At 50.2% G+C, this 21,619-nt stretch overlaps 1 pseudogene across 1 annotated transcript in view; it reads left to right on the top strand.

The window, feature by feature from the left end:
* The window catches only part of LOC146813034 (killer cell lectin-like receptor subfamily B member 1B allele C), a 112,347-nt pseudogene extending 103,362 nt beyond the window's left edge, over nucleotides 1–8,985 (top strand). The window contains exon 6 of the transcript XR_014966008.1: nucleotides 8,633–8,985. The product of XR_014966008.1 is annotated as a killer cell lectin-like receptor subfamily B member 1B allele C (transcript). The remainder of the gene's footprint in view (nucleotides 1–8,632) is intronic.
* The last annotated feature ends 12,634 nt before the right edge of the window (nucleotides 8,986–21,619 follow it).

The raw sequence follows: 21,619 nt of genomic DNA, 5'->3' as shown, positions 1-21,619 counted from the left end.
AGGAAACACCGCAGTTGGGGAAAGCAAATGACAGGGACGTGGCCCAGCCCAGCCTCTGCCAGCCCACGACGTCCTCAGACGGTCCCGCCCTTGTCCCGGGCTTCTCCCGGCGTGTCCCGCGCGCGTCCTCGTGGGTGGAGGGACCAGACGCTGCTTTGTAGCGCCTCCTGGCGCGCTGCACTGTCGCTGGCGGGGGCGTTGCTGCGGGGCTGCTGGTCCTTGTAGTTCTGGTGCCGGACAAGGGAAGGTGCAGCGAAGCCCGGCCGGCACTGGAGCGTTTGATGGACTGCTCCTGTGCCTCAGCGGGGCTCTTGCGGGATCGGAGTTTCAATGCCCAGAGATGCGTGCACCGCAGGGACTCGGCCCCAGACGCTGCTTTGTAGCGCCTCCTGGCGCGCTGCGCTGTCGCTGGCGGGGGCGTTGCTGCGGGGCTGCTGGTCCTTGTAGTTCTGGTGCCGGTCAAGGGAAGGAGCGGCGAAGCCCGGCCGGCACTGGAGCGTTTGATGGAATGCTCCTGAGCCTCAGCGGGGCTCTTGCGGGATCGGAGTTTCAATGCCCAGAGATGCGTGCACCGCAGGGACTCGGCCCCAGACGCTGCTTTGTAGCGCCTCCTGGCGCGCTGCGCTGTCGCTGGCGGGGGCGTTGCTGCGGGGCTGCTGGTCCTTGTAGTTCTGGTGCCGGTCAAGGGAAGGTGCGGCGAAGCCCGGCCGGCACTGGAGCGTTTGATGGAGTGCTCCTGTGCCTCAGCGGGATCGGAGTTTCAATGCCCAGAGATTCAACTCCATAATAGCGCTGACAGACAAAGCCCCCGTGGAGCTGTGTCCTCTGACAGATGGACGCCACGCCTTCTGTGAACAGACAACATCATGCCCACTGGGCATGAAGAGAAAACTGCTGGGCTGGCACCCTTGCTCTGAGTACCCCATCCCTCAATGGTGCAGCCCTCAAGTCAGGGATACAGAGCGCAGTGGTTCAGCCCTCAATGGTGCAGACTTCAGGAATGCAGCTGTCAGTGGTGCAGGCCTCAGTGGTGCAGCCCCCAGGGGTGCAGCACTCATTGGTTTAACCCTCATTGGTGAAGCCCTCAGGGGTGTAGCTGTCACTTGTGCTGCTCTCAGGGATGCAGCTCTCAGTGGTGCAGCCCTCAGGGATGCAGCTGTCAGTGGTGCTGCTCTCAGGGATGCCGCCCTCAGGGGTGCAGCTGTCAGTGGTGCAGCTGTCAGTGATGCTGCCCTCAGGGATGCAGCTGTCAGTTTTGCAGCCCTCAGGGATGCAGCTGTCAGTGGTGCAGCCCTCGGGGATGCAGTTGTCAGGGATGCAGCTGTCAGTGGTGCATCTGTCAGTGGTGCTGCCCTCAGGGATGCAGCGCTCAGTGGTGTATCCCTCAGGGGTGCAGCCCTCAGTGGTTAAGCTCTCAGGGATGTAGCTGTCAGTGGTACAGCCCTTAGGGATGCATCACTCAGGGATACAGCTGTCAGTGGTTTAGCCCTCAGGGGTGCAGCCCTAAGGGGTGTAGCTGTCAGTGGTGCTGCCCTCAGGGGTACAGCTGTCAGTGGTGCAGCCTCAGGGATGTAGCTGTCAGTGGTGCAGCCTTTAGGGGTGCTGACCTCAGGGGTGCAGATGTCAGTGGTGCAGCCCTCAGGGGTGCAGCTGTCAGTGTTTCTGCCCTCAGGGCTGCACTCCTCAGGGGTGCAGCTGTCAGTGGTACAGACCTCAGGGATGCCGTTGTCAGTGGTGCAGCCCCAGGGTTGCAACCTTAGGGGTGCGGCTGTCAGTGGTGCAGCCCTAAGCGATGCAGCTGTTATTGGTGCAGCCCTCAGGGATGCAACCTTCAGGGGTGCAGCTGTCAGTGGTGCAGCCCTCAGGGGTGCAGCTGACAGTGGTGCAGCCCTCAGGGGTGCAGCTGTCAGTGGTGCATCCGTCAGGGATGCAGCTGTCAGTGGTGCAGCCCTCAGGGATACAGCTTTGGTGGTGCTGCCCTCAGGGATGCAGCACTCAGTGGTGCAGCCCTCAGGGGTGCAGCGCTCAGTGGTGCAGCCCTCAGGGATGCAGCGCTCAGTGGTTCAGCCCTCAGGGGTGCAGCACTCATTGGTTAAGCCCTCATGGGTGCAGTCCTCAGCAGTTTAGCTGTCAATTGTGCAGCTCTCAGGGGTGCAGCTGTCAGTGGTGCAGCCCTTACGGGTGCAGCTGTCGGTGTTGCAGCCCTCAGGGATGCAGCTGTCAGTGGTGGTGCTCTCAGGGGTGCAGCTGTCAGTGGTGCAGCCCTTAAGGATGTAGCCCTCAGTGTTGCAGCCCTCAGGGGTGCAGCGCTCATTGGTTCAGCCCTCAGGGGTGGTTCAGCCCTCAGCAATGTAGCTGTCAATTGCACAGCCCTCAGGGGTGTAGCTGTCAGAGGTGCAGCTGTCGGTGGTGCAGCCCTCAGTGATGAAGCTGTCAGCGGTGCAGCTCTTAGGGGTGCTGCTGTCAGTGGTGCAGCCCTTAGGGATGCAGCTGTCAGTGGTGCAGCCCTTAGAGGTGCAGCTGTCAGTGGTGCTGACCTCCGGGATGCAGCCCTCGGGGATACAGTTGTCAGTGGTGCTGTCCTCAGGGATGCAAAAGTAACAATTGATGGACAGAATGCAGAACAATGTCATACATTCACCCCAGTACAGAGATCTGGGCCTAAATCCATCGTTTTTTTGCTCACCATGCCATTCCAGTTTGAACTCAGCCATATGCAAATCAGTCTTGACCCTGTGCCCCATGGGAACAGTCCAGCCCGAACTGCCAAGCCAGGTCCTCCCTGGACTGGAAACAAGCATCCTAGGACCGGTTTCGGGCTTTCAGCCCTCATCAGCCAGGATAGCTTGATTCCAGTGGCATGGAGAGCAAGGGACTCACGTCTGAGCATACCCTTCCCACTCGGGGTGACAAATGCAAAAGTAACAATTGATGGACAGAATGCAGAACAATGTCATACATTCACCCCAGTACAGAGATCTGGGCCTAAATCCATCGTTTTTTTGCTCACCATGCCATTCCAATTTGAACTCAGCCATATGCAAATCAGTCTTGACCCTGTGCCCCATGGGAACAGTCCAGCCCGAACTGCCAAGCCAGGTCCTCCCTGGACTGGAAACAAGCATCCTAGGACCGGTTTCGGGCTTTCAGCCCTCATCAGCCAGGATAGCTTGATTCCAGTGGCATGGAGAGCAAGGGACTCACGTCTGAGCATACCCTTCCCACTCGGGGTGACAAATGCAAAAGTAACAATTGATGGACAGAATGCAGAACAATGTCATACATTCACCCCAGTACAGAGATCTGGGCCTAAATCCATCGTTTTTTTGCTCACCATGCCATTCCAGTTTGAACTCAGCCATATGCAAATCAGTCTTGACCCTGTGCCCCATGGGAACAGTCCAGCCCGAACTGCCAAGCCAGGTCCTCCCTGGACTGGAAACAAGCATCCTAGGACCGGTTTCGGGCTTTCAGCCCTCATCAGCCAGGATAGCTTGATTCCAGTGGCATGGAGAGCAAGGGACTCACGTCTGAGCATACCCTTCCCACTCGGGGTGACAAATGCAAAAGTAACAATTGATGGACAGAATGCAGAACAATGTCATACATTCACCCCAGTACAGAGATCTGGGCCTAAATCCATCGTTTTTTTGCTCACCATGCCATTCCAGTTTGAACTCAGCCATATGCAAATCAGTCTTGACCCTGTGCCCCATGGGAACAGTCCAGCCCGAACTGCCAAGCCAGGTCCTCCCTGGACTGGAAACAAGCATCCTAGGACCGGTTTCGGGCTTTCAGCCCTCATCAGCCAGGATAGCTTGATTCCAGTGGCATGGAGAGCAAGGGACTCACGTCTGAGCATACCCTTCCCACTCGGGGTGACAAATGCAAAAGTAACAATTGATGGACTGGGGTGAATGTATGACATTGTTCTGCATTCTGTCCATCCATTTGTCACCCCGAGTGGGAAGGGTATGCTCAGCCGTGAGTCCCTTGCTCTCCATGCCACTGGAATCAAGCTATCCTGGCTGACGAGGGCTGAAAGCCCGAAACCGGTCCTAGGATGCTTGTTTCCAGTCCAGGGAGGACCTGGCTTGGCAGTTCGGGCTGGACTGTTCCCATGGGGCACAGGGTCAAGACTGATTTGCATATGGCTGGGTTCAAACTGGAATGGCATGGTGAGCAAAAAAACGATGGATTTAGGCCCAGATCTCTGTACTGGGGTGAATGTATGACATTGTTCTGCATTCTGTCCATCAATTGTTATTTTTGCATTTGTCACCCCGAGTGGGAAGGGTATGCTCAGACGTGAGTCCCTTGCTCTCCATGCCACTGGAATCAAGCTATCCTGGCTGACGAGGGCTGAAAGCCCGAAACCGGTCCTAGGATGCTTGTTTCCAGTCCAGGGAGGACCTGGCTTGGCAGTTCGGGCTGGACTGTTCCCATGGGGCACAGGGTCAAGACTGATTTGCATATGGCTGGGTTCAAACTGGAATGGCATGGTGAGCAAAAAAACGATGGATTTAGGCCCAGATCTCTGTACTGGGGTGAATGTATGACATTGTTCTGCATTCTGTCCATCAATTGTTATTTTTGCATTTGTCACCCCGAGTGGGAAGGGTATGCTCAGACGTGAGTCCCTTGCTCTCCATGCCACTGGAATCAAGCTATCCTGGCTGACGAGGGCTGAAAGCCCGAAACCGGTCCTAGGATGCTTGTTTCCAGTCCAGGGAGGACCTGGCTTGGCAGTTCGGGCTGGACTGTTCCCATGGGGCACAGGGTCAAGACTGATTTGCATATGGCTGGGTTCAAACTGGAATGGCATGGTTTGCAAAAAAACGATGGATTTAGGCCCAGATCTCTGTACTGGGGTGAATGTATGACATTGTTCTGCATTCTGTCCATCAATTGTTATTTTTGCATTTGTCACCCCGAGTGGGAAGGGTATGCTCAGACGTGAGTCCCTTGCTCTCCATGCCACTGGAATCAAGCTATCCTGGCTGACGAGGGCTGAAAGCCCGAAACCGGTCCTAGGATGCTTGTTTCCAGTCCAGGGAGGACCTGGCTTGGCAGTTCGGGCTGGACTGTTCCCATGGGGCACAGGGTCAAGACTGATTTGCATATGGCTGGGTTCAAACTGGAATGGCATGGTGAGCAAAAAAACGATGGATTTAGGCCCAGATCTCTGTACTGGGGTGAATGTATGACATTGTTCTGCATTCTGTCCATCAATTGTTATTTTTGCATTTGTCAGCCCTCAGGGATGCAGCACTCAGGGATTCAGCTGTCAGTGGTGAATCACTCAGGGATGCAGCCGTCAGTGGTGCAGCCCTTAGGGGTGCAGCTGTCAGTGGTGCAGCCCCTAGGGAGGCATTCTCGGGGATACAGCTGTCAGTGGTGCTGCCCTCAGGATGCAGCCCTTTGGGATGCAGCTGTCAGTGGTGCAGACCTTAGGGGCGCAGCTGTCAGTGGTGCAGCCCTTAGGGGTGCAGCTGTCAGTGGCGCAGCCCTTAGGGGAGCAGCTGTAAGTGGTATAGTGCTCAGTGGTGCAGCTGTCAGTGTTGCAGCCCTCAGGGATGCAGCTGTCAGTGATGCTGCTCTCAGGGATGCAGTTGTCAGTGATGCTGCCCTCAGGGATGCAGCTGTCAGTGGCACAGCCCTCAGGGATTCAGCAGTCAGTGATGCTGCCCTCAGGGATGCAGTTGTCAGTGATGCTGCCCTCAGGGATGCAGCTGTCAGTGATGCTGCCCTCAGGGGTGCAGCAGTCAGTGATGCTGCCCTCAGGGATGCAGCTGTCAGTGGTGCTGCCCTCAGGGATGCAGCTGTCAGTGGCGCAGCCCTTAGGGATGACACTTTCAGGGGTGCAGCTGTCATTGGTACAGTGCTCAGTGGTGCAGCTGTCAGTGGTGTAGCTGTTAGTCGCACAGCCCTCAGGGATGCAACTGTCGGTGTTGCAGCCCTCAGGGATGCAGCTGTCAGTGGTGCTGCCCTCAGGGATGCAGCTGTCAGTGGCGCAGCCCTTAGGGATGACACTTTCAGGGGTGCAGCTGTCATTGGTACAGTGCTCAGTGGTGCAGCTGTCAGTGGTGTAGCTGTTAGTCGCACAGCCCTCAGGGATGCAACTGTCGGTGTTGCAGCCCTCAGGGATGCAGTTGTCAGTGGTGCAGCCCTCAGGGATGCAGCTGTCAGTTGCGCAGCTCGCAGGGATGCCGCCCTCAGGGGTGCAGCTGTCAGTGGTATAGTGTTCAGTGGTGCAGCTGTCAGTGATGCTGCCCTCAGGGATGTAGCACTTAGGGATGCAGCTGTCAGAGGTTGTGCCCTCAGGGGAGCGGCTGTCAGTGGTTCTGCCCTCAGGACTGCAGCTGTCAGTGGTGCTGCCCTCAGGGATGCAGCTGTCAGTGATGCTGCCCTCGGGGATTCAGCTGTCAGTGGTGCAGCTGGTTCAGAAGAGGCCGAATATGACCTGCACCGGCTGCATTATTTTTAGGCATGGTCTTTAACTTTTACTAAAGTTATATGTATTTTGTACTTATTTAAAGAGGCTTTTGGTCAACTCTCATCATCCATTGGTTGTTGATATTGTGTCATTCACATTTTTGTGCTGCCCACTGGATCATACGGCATGGGCGCATTGACTCAGCCCACTTCATCCATTGGCTGGCTTCACTGTGATTGACAGTTTGCTACCCTTTCACAAGGAGAAATCCACACGCAAATAGTTCCCAAAAGTGACAGCGACTACCACGGCAATCTATTTTTGCTCTTAGCCAATATTATTATTACTATTATTGTTATTATTATTATTATTATTATTATTATTATTATTATTATTATTTAGATTGATGAGGTCTCAGCATCTTCTGTAACAATAAAGTGATCCAGACACCATGACAGAACAAAACAAGAACTGACCAAGCTGAAAGGCTCTCAGCTAACACCTGAACTGTGGTCTTTCCAGTACTTGTTTCAGGGGCACAACAAAGCTTGAGGGGACCCTCCTGCCAAGTGCATGGAGGGGGCTCCCTAAGCCCCGAATCCAGTTGGGAGCTCTCAGGCCAGGGGTTGCCGCCCGTGCACAGTGCCAGAGGGGACCCCCTGGAGCTCAGACCCAACCTGCACCGCAGGGGCTATTGTTATGCCACTGACTTGTTTTCATCTAATGACTGCCTTGCTCCTCTCCCAGGATCAGGTGGGGGTGAGGGGTTAAGATTACATACACTGAGAGTGAAACAGGTCCCAAATCCAAAGGGGTAGAGCGTGGCTGTTGTGTACCCAGGGGCTGCATGGTGGGTCAGGGTCGGGCTGCCCTGTGCCAAGCTTGCCACTTGTGAAGTTGTTGGACAAACATACATCAGATTCAAGTTGTGTCAGAGTCCGCCTCCACGTCCCCGACGTGGAAAAAAGACAGGCTGCCATAGGCCTTGTAGTGCAGGTGACATAGTGGCATCAGAGACCAAGAGTGTCAGGGCCCACTTCACCCAAATTAGTGACTATTTTTTACCACTGCAATGGTTCTGTGCTCTGCACCTTCACATCTGTGGCGTGCAGCTTGTCTTCAGCTGGCACAGGACGCATTGCGCGTGCAGCACCAGGAATGCTGGCCACCAGTGGACTAGTGAGAGTCGCAGGCGGCAGGCCTCAAATACCCGCATCCTTGGTCAGCTCCCCAGTGCACAGAGTGGACAGTCTGGCCCTGGTTTCTGGGTTTTCCTCTCAGTTTCCTGCATTGTGCTCCTCATATGTTGCAGTTATGAAGAGGAACACAAGGACCCCTCTCTTCTGCTAACTCTTTCTCAGTGCACCTCTCTCTCTCCACCTTTCAGGATGGACTGCGACAGAAAATTGGTTCAGGCACCAAAGTAAAAGGGTCTCCAGTTAGCGAATCAGACATCTGGAAAGGTGGGCCACTTTGCAAATTGTGGCAGGTGAGAACTTGGAAAGACATGCTGAATAGATGTTTTGCAAGGTATGGGAGACGTCATTCATTTCGCAGTCAATGCTTGTGGTGATATAAAGGAAGTCAACAGAAAATACCGGCCCATCAGACCAAAAACCGGCTATGAACAGCCAAAGAAACACAGCCCACACTCTGACCTGTGAGGACCATGACAGATCTTCTGTCGTTTAGAAAGGAACTCAAGACCTGGCTGTTCCTTAAGGATTAACCCCGGCCACCCTTCTATTTGCTCCCCTTGTTTCAGGTTTCTCAGGATATTCTAGACAGCGCCAGGACACCTCCGGGTAATTGCCGCGCTCTACAAAATTCAATAACATAACATAACATCAGCCCTTCTGGCACTGTCAGCTTGCCCTATTGGTTAGTCCGGCCCATCTCTCCACCAATTACACTCGAGGACCTGTTCCATTCTTGTTACCAAGAGAGAAGAGGTTGAACGTTGATTGAGGTTGATTCTAGGCTCCCCTCTCCTCACCTGGCACACTTTTGAAGGGCACTTGCAAACGGTTTGACAAACTGAACTGCTGACTATGACATCACGATTAATTTATCTCAGTTGGACCCATTTTAGGTGCTCTAAACCCTTTTTTCATATTCAAATAGCCAAATGTGAAATAGTTTGCAGCATGTGATTTACAAAATCCTGGCCTCACTCTGTCATGTTTTCCTGCACAGGTTCAAGGTAACCGGCGCCAATGATGAAGGGAGCTGTGGAGCCACGAAGAAGACATCGATATATTCAGAAAGCTGTGCTACGCCGGCACACTGGGTCTGTGAGAAGGAGGCAAAGAGGGTGTAGGCTATGGAGAGTGTCTTCTGTGGGAGCGGCAACAAAGCGGCATGACTCACCACGATGGAGACAGCCGACCAATTGCAAAAGTTGTCCGTGTCCATCGAATGAAGAGTCAATAATACAACAGAGCTGTGTTCTGTTAATTTCTATGGAGTGTTCCTTTATACAATAATAGAACTCATTCTTAAAAGACATCTGAAGACCAACGCTCCAGACCATGTATTAGTGAATTTGTATTTCAATAGCACAGTGAACAATGCTAGATAACATTGATCTTTCTTTTAGCAGGACCCTCAGCATGGGGTCTTCACCCTCAGATCCATCCGACCCTCGCTTGAGCTGTGAAGCTTCCCTTCTCTTGGGTGGACGCACCAAGGATGGTCGCAAACCAAATCTGAAAGATCCCAAAAAAGAAGTGACAGTCCTCCTCCGGGTATAGTCAGACAGCCGACACTTGTTAAACGTTTGGATCTGGCTTTGTCTTCTAGAAGGTGTGATGTCCTCGGTGAGATCAGCTCAGGGAATAAAATGTAAAGCGATAAGGCGCATCGAGCGACAGCAAGGGCTCAAGGATGTCGTCTCCGTTCCTCACTGGATCCTGGTCAAATACTGAGGAGAGGCTGAAATCATTAAAGAGAGACCCTTGGGGAAAAGGGGTGGTTTTGAGTGGCTTCCACCATCAGGGCAGCAATGATGGGAGATCTTAGAGGGCATTGACTTTGCAGCAAAATCTACTCGAATGAATAAATATTGAATGAGAAGGTTATTTCCTGGTATGTGATACTATATACTATTATAAAATATTTAGGACCAAATACATAATTGTTCTGGAGTCCATAATGTAGGATGTTCTACTTTGCAGGAATACAATTTTACAAAGGGTTTAAGGGTGAAGAGAAAATTGCACCGTGACCAACTCCTTGTTCAACCATCGCTCTCTAAGATGAGATCTCAGGAGCATCCCTTCTCTCAGCGGCCTTGAAGCAGAGGCGCTTTGAAGCGCCTCGAAGGGGCACAGATCCAAGCCTATCCTCTCTGTGGCACTGAGAAGAGATTACAAAAGGGTAAACTTTAATCTACAGAGTACACAAGAGCAACTAATATGCCAAGGACACATAAGGACTTTTCACGAATCCGACCGTCCTCCCCGATGCGATCGGACTACTGCGGTCCGCCCGCCATACTACATTTGCGGAGGTCGGACCACCAGCAGCCCGCAACGACATGCCGGAACTGCCAGGATCCTGGATCCCGCGGTGCTGGCGGTGTGCGCAGAGAGGAGGAATGGAGGCGGTCCATATTACGACTTGCCCTTCTGCAAGCCCTTTCATTGCGGTGATCCCGCCATGAAAAAACGTGCAGAAGGGCAAGGAGGGGGCCCCGAAGAGGACCCCCGGGCAAAACTGCCCAAGGGAGTGGGTGCAGGGGGCACATGGCATACCCCCCCAACAAGTGCATGGTTGTGCATGCGCTGTGTGGCACGCATGACATGGTGCGTGCCACACCATTCACGGAGGAGCAGTCGGCACTGTCAAGGCAGCATTATGCTGTGTAGACTCTCCTATGAGCCTTATATACTACCTCCATGAGACTGACGCAGAAAGCCAGCCTGCCCAGGATTAAACTCGTAATCTGGCAGGTGGGTTTACCACAGCTTTGGCACTCTTCCTGGGACTGTGGCGTTGGTCCCAACCGAAAACAGCCAAAGTCATAATAAGGCCCCTTAGACTTGAGTCTTGAGTTTGTTAGTAATACAGGTCAATAGCAAATCACCATAAGCCAGGCCCCTTAGGTCGATATGTGGTCAATTCAATCTGTGTATTGTGTGGTCAACCACGTTTAGATTCTCTTCCCAATAAGAAGGACTCTTGAGGATTGGCTTAGAATATGGGATGCCTTTGGTTAGAGTCCAGCAGCTGTGTAGTTGAATGTAAGGAGTACCAAAATATTGGTTGATCGCACGTTTGCGTCAACAGCCACATGGACAGGATTGATGAGGTAGGGAGAACCAGCGCCCCCTGTATGCCAGAAAGAGCTGCTAGTGTCAAGTGCTGTAGAGTCCGCTAGCGGCTCGGACCTACACAAGTGATTACTCACTGTGTAGGACTATATGTTGGCTACAATTGGGAGCAGGTGGCGAACGTGTACTCTGCTAATACGTTGGGAACCACATAGCACACTTACCAGACAGATGGTAAGTGTCAGAATATCAGGGCCATCATCAGCACAGAGGAAACAGTGGTACCGTCACTGTCTATACATTTAAGGATGCAATTTCAGCCACAATGTATACTTTTCACCAAGAAATAGACTTGCCTTAGTTCATTCACCTCAGTGGCATAAGCAGTTAAGGAGATGTAATCCTGAATATTCATGTGTGCTCCTTGGTGTAGTGCCTTGATAAATAGTCTTGGCGCTGTGGGTGCCTCATCGTACACTTTTAGCCCAGGTAGTACCCAGATGTCCGACAGACACTGGTTTGAGAAGAGGCCAACCACAGCATTGGACACTCACTGAGTGTGGAAAGTTCCCACAACAAAAGGCAGCTTATTAGACTCAGTTTAGAGCTGCTTCCCTTTCCAAGCAGCAGGACAAAGCGACGCTGTGGTTCTGACCCATCAGATCATTGATGGGCTTATTTACAAGCCCCTTGCGCCGCTGGTATGTCACTTCTTCCCATCGTAAAAGTGACGCACCGGCGGCGCAAGGGGCGTGTAAATAAGCCCCTGACTGTGTAACAGAAACTCAATTGAGGCTTTGATGGACTTTGTTTTATACTTTACATTCTGTGCCAGATTTGAGATCCAGATTACTCACGCCCCTGCTGGAGGCCACATGGATTCATAAAAGGAGACCTGGATGGCTGTGCTTGCAGCTGATTGAAGATTGTTTTTACTATTTGAGTAATTGCGTCACAAATCTTTGCATTAAGAGGCAAGATGCTCTGCACTGACCAATCTATGTCGTTCTAACTCAGAATGTCGGACTTATTAACCTCATTTTGTATGAGTTCATTGTCTCATTTCATTGTTTCTTTTTATTCAAATGCAATAGTCTATATGTGATTTAATGTATACATTTATTTTATAATTGCTAAATAAATGCATTATTACCACTACTGTGACTTACCCGTCCACAGAGTTGTTTGGGAGGAGGTAAAGAGAGTCTGACCTGCTCCTAAAGAAATAGCGATACCACGTGATCAAACTGATCAGATCAAACCAGGCTGGGGAGGTCAGATGAGGTGTGGTGTGCAGTTTGGAGTTTTCTCACCTGTTTTCTTGAGTTGCCCTTGTTCCCCTTGTATATCTCACCGGGGGCATATCAACAACAACCGGCGATAATTATCGCTCAGCGCTCTTAGCGTGAGGATAATTATCGCCGGCTAGCGTGAATTTTTATCGCTGAGATAGCGTGCTATTAGCAACGCTTATCTCAATAGCGATAAAAATCCTCACGCTAACAGGCTAACGTGAGATTATCGCTGGAAACCCAGCGATAATCACACGTTACCTTGTTGATAGGGACAGGCAAACTTAGCCATGATATCCTCCTTCCATAGGATATCATGGCTAAGTCTGAAAATTAGCAGACGTAAAAAAGCAGCGTTAACCGCGGTTAGCGCTGCTTTTTTTGTCTCTAACAGGGTTGGCGACATTCTTGATAATAGGAGAAATGTCGCTTAGCGACATTTCTCCTATTATTTTACTCTGGAACGCCTCCTTTGCATCTCATTAGAGATGCAAGGGGAAGCGTAGAGTAAAAGGGTGCTAACATGCAAATTTGCGTGTTAGCACCCTGTTGTTGATAGAGTGCTAGTTTTATCTCTCCTTTTTTGGCTTTTAAAGCCAAAAAAGCAGAGATAAAGCCCTTGTTGATATGCCCCCAGGGCCTCCTGGTTTACACGGGGAAACAACTTGGACTGCAGTAAACCTGTTCTAGTTACAATCCTGAATTGGGAGCAAACCCCTCTTGTGCTTGAATCCGGATTCCCATGCTACCTGTCTTGAGAGCCAAAGTCCTTTGAGCTGCAATCCGTGTTATGGAAAAAAGATGTTGCTGGAACTGATGGAGCGCAAGAAAACGTCGAAAGAAAACATATTTGAAAACTTACAAACTAGGCCTCAACTCCCAGTGTTACTTGCACCTCAGTGCTGGTTATGGGAGCAGAAAGCGCATCGATCTGCAGTTCCCTGATCCTGATACACAGACCCTGGATCACCAGACACTTCTGCCCACAGATCAGAATGCAGAAATGTCACCAGTAGATACCTTCAGGGCAAGGACAGCGGATTGTTTGTCAGAATCACCAGCCAAACCCTTGTCCTGCTACAATATTTTGACCAAAACACTGAATACTACTTTATATTGAAGGTAGGTCTATCCTGGTAAATATACACGTATTAGTCTTAGCTTCTCATGTAGGCATCTTTTTTGTTGATATTTTAATTAATTTATGTCATCATACAACTTGTTACAGTGATACTGAGCAGAAAAGAGAGTGTGATCAAACATGGACATGGAGTAGTGGGTGTCCACGCAGGGGACACAGAAGTCCGAGGGGCAGATGTACAAGCCCTCAACGCCACGGGAGTGTCCGTTGTTTTGACGTTCCCGTGGCGCAGCGCCATTTTCCATATTTACAAGATAGCTCTAACCCACTTTGCATGGCTTAATATCACCTTGTAAATATGCCCCTTTCCGCCACAGTCTTCTGCTGCAAAGGGGCGTGCAATGGTTGTTTCTGTTGGCGTTACAATTAATACCCATTGCTTTTTGGCGCTGCCCCAGACGTACCATGCCGAGGCAGCATCAAAAATGAATGCCGTGGAGTACCGGCCGTTGGAATGGTACAACAAGGAGAAATTAATTTCTCCTCCTTTTTTGCTCTTTCCATGTGTGATGCATTCTGCAGCACACGCAGAAGGTGCAAATCGCCAATTGTTGATTGTTTCTTGAAGGTGTCCCTTCCTGCACATAAAGAACCATCCATGCTGCACAGGCACCCAGGCACTAGCGCTGGGCAGATTTTTTCTGCAAGCGCTAGGGGAAACACGGGCGTGTACCGTATTCTTTTGAATACGATGCATCCCTGTGTTTTGAAAATGTCAGACATATTTGGCACAGCTCCTCGCTTCGAAATGTTCTTGTGAATACGCCCCTGAGGGTCTGCACTGCTGTTGGTGCGCGCTGTAGAGAACTTGCTGAATATCGTCATTCTGGCTTAATTGGGATAAAATATTGGGGTCAAAGTGAGGGACTGGCGGGGTAGCTGCACTATTCACGTCTAGGCATCTTGACGATGCATACATCATCAAGGTGCAGGGATGCGATTTACCTACTTACCTTTTCGATATTATGATAGTCATTATTCTGGTCACAATAATTTGTCGCATGGCATTTAAAAATGGATATTCTGTTAATGCACTGGGAGATGTTTTACGGCATGGGCAAAGTTGGCTCTGGCCCAGGGCCCCATCCTTTCGGGGGCCACCTGATAGAGCCAGGTCCGTTATGCAGAGTCTTGCACCGATGGCCATGAATGATTCTTAAACATGTTGTTTTAAATACCTTCTTCCTTTAATTTATTTTTAATGTGGGTGAAGTGTGAGAGCCTTTTACAGAGATTTTTAAAATAAATGTGTTTATGTTTCATACACCATCTATAAAAAGTTCTTTTAGATCAAAGGAGGATCTCACTTATGAGAAATGGAAGGGTGTCACAGAGCTTTCTTGCAGTAATATTAGTGAGCTGCTGCTGTGTTACAATATTGAAAACACACCTCACTATCTCTGAATATTAGATGTAAACATATTTAGAATGTGCACTGTCAGTGACCCGGCAAAGAGGGCATTAAAGAGCTGAAACTGGATCATAACTTCAAAGCTGTTCTGAACAAGGGCCCCCAGAACACGTTTGGCCCAGGGCCCGCAGAAATCCTTAAGATGTCCCTGCTGGAATGGGGGCTTTTAGTGCATGAAACCGCTAATTCTGGAAATGCCCTGTATTTTATTCCTTTTAAGAGAAAAGCTAGAGTAAGTGACTTTGCCCGGTGGGAAAGGATTGTCCATATATCACCACTTTTCACCAAGATACAAGGGAAGAGATTTTTCCAGTGGCAGTTTCTTCGAGAGGGCAATGGGGCATCACCCCCTGCCAGCGCCAGCTGCAGTGGTGCTACACATGGGAAAAAAATGTCAATTAATTAATTTTATTAGAAATTTGCCCACTTTGCAGCTCTCCACTCAGCTGTCTTAGAAAGCTAGGTGGAGACCGAGCACAGGCTTAAAGGGCCAGAAGGAGCGTCCAGCCAGGATTCTCACAATATTGAGGACCAGTATATTGCCAAGGATAATGAACACAGGAAGTATAGATTATAGCCTTATAGCCCGCTGCCAAGAGCTATACCAGGTGATAAAGGCCTTGAACCCAATTTATCGGCCTGAGCCACAGACAAAGGCCTGTAAAAAGGCAGAAGGGCTATAAAGCTATTAGAATATTCCACCTACTAAGGGTAGAATGATCTAAATTAAAAAGGGAGAAACTCAAAGACAAATATTGTGATATTGAAGCTTATAGCAGCCATTATAAGCCCAGAGCTAATTCATTGTCTTCAATGGAGCTCTCAATATTCCTATGCTGTAATTACTACTCTTAACACCACATTTATTTACATTGACGGTATATTGGTGGTCGGTCTGGTGGAGTAAAACATTTTTGCAGGAGGGTATCAGAGGGTATAAGATTGATTGTAGCTCCTCTGCAGCGCTCAGTTCGAGCCCGAAGTTTCTAGTGCTTTCACTGGAATTTTATTGACAGCACCGGCTCTTATGACAGCCTGCCACATGGTGGCGCTGTTTGTCCCATGTTTTTGAGGAGCACAGCAGCTGTTGTTTCATAATTAAATGCACATTAAAATCACTAATACCTTCCACCCAAAGCTTTAAGACTGCCTAGGGTGCTTCTGTAGTCACTTTAATGTATATTTAAAGTCTGAACTGTCACACTTGTATGAGTGTGATGGCTGCAGTGATAGGGCTGTCACTGGCAGTGCTAGTAGAAGCTATGAGGGGTGCAAGCTGCAGCGGCCTCCTGGCAAGGGCCCTGGCCCTTTTTTTTTTTTTTTTTTTTTACAAATTAAGCAGTGGTGCCTCTGTGAATCTTTCAGATTGTTCTGGTTTGGGCAATCAGCTTAGTTTAGGTTTCTAAGGCTGCAGCTGCATGTGTTAATCAGAGTTAGCATTTGTTTGTAGTTCGGGTCCAGCCCCCTCCTGTTTTCATAACTGTGCACAGTAGTTTAAACTGTATCCATAAGTACCCGAAGCCCAGTGCAGCAGCCTCACTTACCCTCCGCTGGAGTTTGGGGGTGCCCTGCTTGTTCCCTCCTGGGGGGATTCTGTTGCAGTGCTCAAGCTGTGATGGACCCTAAGCCTAGTGAGTTGAATCCAGTGTCTTACATGGAGGAAAAGGCAACTCCTGGGAGCATCTTAAGTGGGAGTCTGCGCTTGTGACCACAGTTGTAAGGAGAGCTCTATGTTGAGACGACTCCCGAGATGTCTCATTGATTGAGCTGAGGAGGGCGCATCTCTTCGCTTCCCTCGGTCACACAGGCCGTTGTCCTGGTGCTATCAGTTACCTGGATATCAGTGTTTGGTCAGTTCAGCTGGAGGTAGCTCTCCTTCCTCCATTGGTGGGTGTGTTTCAGTCATGAGTTGTAGATGGAGCCTGCTCTGAGGATTCACCCCTCGGGTCCTTTTGAACATTGTTTTAATTCCTTTGGAACTGCAGCCAGCAGAGGCATGGTCTGGGCACGGGGTCCCATATAAATGTTTTGAAGTGTCAGATGATGGTGTGACCCTTGCAGGACCCCATATTCAATACATTTTGTGATATTGTAAAACAATTTCAATTTGGATTTCATTCTATAGAGGGAGAGGAATGCGTGTAAATAAAGTCCAGTTTATTCTGCAGCGGTTAAAATGCGTCTGTGGGAACCAGTGGTCACCAATGGCACAACCTATTAGATACGAGCACTTATTTTGCTGTTGCCTTGTGACAGTCTGGACTGTTCCAAAGCAAACAAGAAGCATCAGGCCTCAGTAGCAGACTGCTGAAGCCCCTTCTGCCTGGAGGCCTGCCGCGAGCCCAGGCATTGCGTCACGCATCACAGATGTCAGTGGTTTCGGCTACGCATGTGTCACGTTTCTCTCATGCCCCAGCCCACTCTGATTGGCTCGCACCTGAGCAGTTGATTCTACCTACCAGGTGCTGCGGGGTACTGAGTACCTGCACATGTTGCTTCTGAGGGAAGTACCTTCACTTCTCAGCATAAGTGCAATACTTTAATTGGGGAGTACCAGCACTTCCCAGAAGCACTGTATAGGGTACTTGCACACGCCTGCTTGGTGTAACTAAAGTGCCAGTCAGTGGATGATAATGGGTTCAGACTACATGCCCATTCAATCTTTGGCCTTTCTACAGAGGCACATGTGCCTAATGTATTTACCCGTCAGTGGAATGTTGCACATGGGTTCCACCCATTTAATATGCCAGAATGTTTTTTCTTTTTGAACACTTGCTTTTTAAAATCTTTTCTGTGGGCGAGTCTCATGATCTGAGTCTCACTTACGATAATTACATTGTAATTGGAATGCACCTGTGTAATGCCAGTGTCCACCTTTTAAGATAAGGCCGCTACAACTCAGCTAGAGCAAGGGAATCTGGGCTGGTTACACGTTTGCACACACATGCGTACATGAGAAGCCAGGCGCGGTGCGTCCATTGGGGCGTTGGGCCGTTGCCCCCGTGCACCCGCCCACGCCCGCAGCTCCCTCGGTGTCTCTGAACTTAGTTTACTTAAGTTCAGAGACGCCGAGGGTGGGGAGAACTGACAATGCATGTCAGTCAGCATGACGTCGGACCGTGGGCGGTCCGGCGTCATGTTGACTGACATGCATTGTCAGACCAGGCAGCACTGCAGCACGAGTGCGCATGAGTGGGCATGGTGAGCTAATTTTTAGCCCGTGCCCAGTCATGCGCACTTGTGTTTTCACGGACTTGCGCATGCCCATTAGGAGCCCCTCGGTCTCCTAATGGGCAGGCGGCAGGCGAAGAGTAGGCTGTGCCCTCAGCCAATCCTGGCGCTGCAGCAGTGCCAGGATTGGCTGAGGGGTTGCCACGCACTGTTCCAGTTCGAAGAGGGCAGAGAGGCGCCAACGCGGAGCAGTAGCAGAGGTGGTCAGGTAAGTTTTCCTCTTAATTTTATAAGGCTTGTTTGTAGTGTTTTGTTTATAAAATGTGGGCAAATGAATTTATTTCTCTCTGGGGGTCTTGCTGGTCGTAGTACGGACAGTGTGTTTCTCTCTGGGGATCACGCTGAAATTAGTAGGGGTAATGTGTTTCTCTCTGAGGGTCTTGCTGCTGTTAGTATGGACAGTGTGTTTCTCTCTGGGGATCTTGCTGATGTTAGTGTGGACTGTGGACAATGTGTTTCTCTCTGGGAATCTTGCTTAAGTTAGTACTGGTAATGTGTTTCTCTCTGAGGATCTTGCTAGTGTTAGTATGACCCCCCCTTCCTCGCGACTGCTCACACGTTCGTTTGCTTCCTTTGCAATCATTTTACGCCCCGCCACTTTCAAATGTCACCAGCCGCCCCTGTGAGAGGCTACAGTTGTTCGCAGCCCAGTAGCTGCACACAGATACCTTGCCAGTTGCAGTTTCAAACTGCAAACTTCTCAAAACCCCCTTTTGACAAGCCTATAGCTTCCGTTTAAATAATATTGTTCTAAAAGGATGGGTGCATTATAAAAGTTGGAAATAGAAGTTGAACATGTCCTTACAGTGAAATAGCCCCTAATAAGGATTTTCCCTGCAGCAAGGCGGGCTGCCACCATAGTGCATCATTAGGCTGCATTCAACATTTATCAAATGCAAAATTTGGATTAGTAGCAGCTAGATAAATACTACTTCTACTCAATTTAATTGTAATTAAAACCCCTATTTAATGATAAAGTCAGATTCTAAATTATTACTTTAGAAATGCTACTTTTAGAAAGTTGGCGTTTCCCTGTCTAACTTTTCTGGAGCCTTTCTTTGAGCTTTGAGCTGCATGTGCTGATGATGGCTCGCCCACTGAGAAAAGCGTATTGGAGCCAGACAGTGAACAAAAGGGCCTGAGTGTAGAGGGGAGTGGGTCTTCTTGACAGGATGGCTGGGAAAAGCTGTGCCCTGGAAAAAGCAGGCCACTCAAGCAACAAGATGCACAGCCAAAAGGACTCACAGTCAGACACGTTCAAGCTTCTTCTTCTTTATTATTTGCATTTTAATCCATAAGTACTCTATTTTCATCCAGAATTGATTGATATGGTTCAACAAGTTTCAACAGGTGCCAATCAGGCTTTTCTCAATCAATCAGTGACACTTATAAAGCGCGCTACATACCCGTAGGGTCTCAAGGCGCTGGGGGGGGGGGAGCCGCTACTGCTCGAACAGCCAGGTCTTCAGCTTCTTCCTGAAGGAGAGGTGGTCTTGGGTCAGGCGCAGGTCGGTCGGGAGGGAGTTCCAGGTCTTGGCGGCCAGGTAGGAGAAGGACCTTCCTCCTGTAGTCGCTCTTCGGATGCGGGGGACGGCGGCGAGGGCGTGGTTGGCTGATCGGAGGTGGCGTTTGGGAGCGTAGAAGTTGACTCGGCTGTTGAGGTAGCTCGGGCCTTGGTCGTGTAGGGCTTTGTGTGCGTGGGTGAGGAGGCGGAAGGGGATTCTTTTGTTGACGGGGAGCCAGTGAAGGTCTCTCAGATGTCCGGAGATGTGGCTGGTTCGTGGGATGTCGAGGATGAGTCTGGCTGAGGCGTTCTGGATCCGCTGGAGTCTCTTCTGGAGCTTGGCGGTGGTACCGGCGTAGAGGGCGTTGCCGTAGTCCAGTCGGCTGGTGACGAGGGCCTGGGTGACGGTCTTCCTGGTCTCGGTGGGGATCCACCAGAAGATCTTCCGTAGCATGCGTAGGATGTTGAAGCATGCCGAGGAGACGTTGTTGACTTGCCTGGTCATGGAGAGGGAGGAGTCCAGGATGAAGCCCAGGTTGCGTGCATGGTCTGTCGGTTTGGGTGCGGTGCCCAGGGCGGGAGGCCACCAGGAGTCGTCCCAGGCGGAGGGAGAGGAGCCCAGGATGAGGACCTCCGTCTTGTCCGAGTTCAGTTTCAGGCGGCTGGTCGTCATCCACTCGGCTACCTCTTTCATCCCTTCGTGCAGGTTGGCTCTGGCGGCGGCGGGGTCGTTGGTCAGGGAGAGGATCAGCTGGGTGTCGTCGGCGTAGGAGATTATGCTGAGGTTGTGTTTGCGTACGATGGCCGCGAGGGGGCTCATGTAGACGTTGAAGAGGGTGGGGCTCAGAGATGATCCTTGGGGGACGCCGCAGATGACTTCGGTGGCCTCTGACTTGTACGGTGGTAGGCGGACTCTCTGTGTTCTCCCGTCGAGGAAGGAGATGATCAACACACACATCACATCTCTGTTCTTCAAAGCGCAGTCAGAAACATGGAATCAGTAGGGACCCTTATTCCTAGTCAGGGTAAGGGGGATATTCTCCTAAAATAACCCCTGCTCACCCCCTTGTTAGCTTGGCACGAGCAGACTGGCTTATCTCAGAGGCAGTGTGTAAAGCATTTCTGCATGCATACAGTAACACAGTATAAACACTACAAATAGATACCACACAAGTTTAGAAAAATAAGCAAAACTTTATCTAAACTAACAAGATTAAATACAACAGAAATCCACAACACAATACTGTAAAAATAGTTACTTACAAGATAACCTTTAAATTGCAGAAATAGCTGAAAGGAACAGTTCTTCCCAGTCGGTAGCACCATCCGGATGTAGTGTAAAGTGCAGCGGTGTCTTCTATGGTGCCTTCAGAACACTGAACCGGCGACAGACTCAGTGACAGAGTCGGCAGCTCTTTTCTTCTGTGGCGACAGAAACCAGCGATTCCAGAGATGGTGTCCAGAAGGATGATGAAGTCTTTGCTGTTCTTTAGACTTTTTGAACAGCGTACAAGCTCTACTTCCAAGCCCTTGGAGATACTTTCTCAAGCAGGATACACACACAGTTCCTCCACTTGGCAGAAACAGCTACTGCCGGCCAACCCCAGGCAGCACACAGCAAAAGGGGCAGTACTCCTCCTCCTGTTCCTTCCAGCTCTTCTCCTTGGCAGAGGTTCCTCTTGAAGTCCAAAAGTGATCTAAAACTTAAGGGTCTGGGCCCCATTTTCTATAGTACAAAGTCATTTGTTCACTAGAGGCAGAGAGTGTCTTTGCCTAGCCAGAACCAGTTCTGTCCTATCTTGTGCAGTTTCCTGGCAGGAGGTGGAGACAAGATTGCCCAAGGCAGACCAGGCTTATTCAGGTGTGAAAAAATCTCCTCCCCCTACTCTGAATGCAGCCCATGTCTATTCAGCCCAGCCCTGACTCACCCTGGAAAGGCAGGACTCACCTCACCCCCCAAGTAGCTGCCTGAACAGAATGTACATCCCCAGCCCACTGTCGCTCCAAAGCCAGACAGTCAATACACAAATCTAGCAGAGGCACACAGGATGGCCATGCAAGAAAGTACCTACTTTCTAAAAGTGGTATTTTCAGACCCCAAATATAAAATTCATCCTCAATAAAAGATGCATCTTTACATTTTGAGTTCAGGCATACTAAACTCAATTTTCCTATCTTGTCCCCAGTGGCAGTTATACTTATAATACGTTATAAGTGAACTCCCCATTCAATCCTAGGGGACAGATAGCCTTTCAATAGAGAAAACAAAATTTGCAGTATTTCACTACCAGGACATGCTACACACATCAGGGAATATCCTACCTTTCACA

Source organism: Triturus cristatus, chromosome 7, assembly GCF_964204655.1.
Source record: "Triturus cristatus chromosome 7, aTriCri1.1, whole genome shotgun sequence".
NCBI classification, from domain to species: Eukaryota; Metazoa; Chordata; class Amphibia; order Caudata; family Salamandridae; genus Triturus; species Triturus cristatus.
The sequence above is the reverse complement of the archived record's forward strand: the minus strand, read 5'-3'. Positions and strand labels throughout refer to the sequence as shown.